The following is a 2026-nucleotide window of genomic DNA, read 5'->3' as shown; positions in this document are numbered from 1 at the left end:
AGACGGACTTTCAATGTCCGCATGGCCACCCAAACGAACGAAAAGAAAGGAACCCATTATGTGTCCGTTTGAGTCGGCCCCCTTAGAGTTGTCCTTACCCCCCCTCTCTCGCTCTCATCCTTGAAGCTGCTAGTGTCATTTTCTGGTTCTCTCTCTACGTACATATCACCAAGGCTATTTCCTGCATCATCTTTTCATTCGCAGCCAACATTTCCTTTCCTTGAAAAGAGAAGAGAAGAGAAGAAAAGAAATCTGTCGTCCTGCTTTATAGCAATGGAAAATTCGTACACTTGTAGTTATTCTTTCTTGGCCGATTCCCTTCCTCCTTTGATCGATATATACTATATGTTTGTGCCCGCCCAATGTTATTCAGATTCCAGCAATTCAGAATCTGCCTTGCTAGCTTGCAATTCCGTTCTTAAAAAAGAGAAAGGAGAAAAGAAAGAGATAGCTACAGTCCATTCCATGGGAAGGGAAGGATGGTTTGGGACGAAATGGAGAAAGTCTTTGATAGTGATCTGACTTATGAGCATCCATCCATCCATCCATCCATCAAGATGTTGATGATGATGATTGCTTTAAACACACACACACACACACACACGCGTAGAAATAGATGGGTGGATGGATAATCCCTTTTGTGTTTTGGTATCTTCCTTCTTCCTTCCCTTGTGTGCTACTACTAACAAAGAGAGGGTAGATAGATAGAATATTCCAATGGGAGAGATGATGACTAATTAATCCCTCTCTCTCTCTCTCTCATGATGATCTATCACTTGTTATCCTTGGTTGGGGATAAGCACAACCACCACTACCACTTAGTTGGGGGTTGCTAATGGCGTGTGAACTCTAATCTCCTTGGTAGCTAGCTAGCTAGCACATCCCCACAAGTTACCTACCACCTGCATGCATGCTGCCTAGGAGGGCTAAGAGTACTGACGATGTACTCTTTCTCCGTGCTCTTGTTTAACAATATCGATCCAGTCAACAATCGATATGCCTGCCTAAGTTTACTGCTTGCAATTAATTAATTACTCTAGTGTGTTTTTCTATTCATCTACTTGTACTAGTACATGTCCTTTTATCGACTCAACATAAGCATTTGTTTGATTGGTTACTCGACAACAGCAACTCTACTCAACACCTAGCTGCTACTTAAATATGCTAGTAACAGTGTCTTGAGCAAAATAAGACAGAAAATTTACGTATGGATTCCGTCGGCACGGCACGCCACTAGAAGACGACCTACATATCCCTCCTTCGCTGCATTTGCATCATGCTGCTAGTACCAAATTAAAGTCGCGCATTGAAGGAATGAGACAAACAAGCAACCAGTAGCAAGCACCATTCTCGTAATCTATATAATCATCATCATCGTCATCATACATATAAATATAGTAGCATAGTGTTTCCAATCAGCAATCAGATAACATCACCCCAACAACCAACAAATGGAATGCATGGCCCACCCCTCCCTCCCTCATCAACAAAATAATAAGTATACTATACTACGAAATACTACTAGTACTCCCTCTGACCTAAGAGCATCTTCAGCCGGACGCCCCAAACCCGCCTCAAACACCCTGACCTGGACGACGGCTCGGTTACTAACCGATCGCCAAAATTCGACCTACACTACTAGGAAAAGGGCTATAGATGGGATGAACACTAATGGCGCACCTGCCATGTGGTGCAGCATTAGTATATACTAATGGCGCACCATGTTCAGGTGCGTCATTAGTGTGGAAGACACTAATGGCGCACCAGGGACATGGTGCGTCACTACTGTTGTTTATTTTTTTTCTTTTTTTTTGCAAAACTACTAATGGCGCACAGTGACACGGTGCGCCATTACTAGTAACTAGTAATGGCGCACCGTGTCACTGTGTGCAATTAGAATATATACTTTTTTTTTATTTTTTTGCAAAACTTCTAATCGCGCATTTGCATACGGTACGCCATTAGTACCAGGGTTACTATTTTTTCTTAGTACCAGGTTTCCCCACTCGATCGAGCCCCCGCCGTC

This window comes from Triticum aestivum, chromosome 4A (genome assembly GCF_018294505.1).
Source record: "Triticum aestivum cultivar Chinese Spring chromosome 4A, IWGSC CS RefSeq v2.1, whole genome shotgun sequence".
NCBI lineage: Eukaryota > Viridiplantae > Streptophyta > Magnoliopsida > Poales > Poaceae > Triticum > Triticum aestivum.
The sequence above is the reverse complement of the archived record's forward strand: the minus strand, read 5'-3'. Positions refer to the sequence as shown.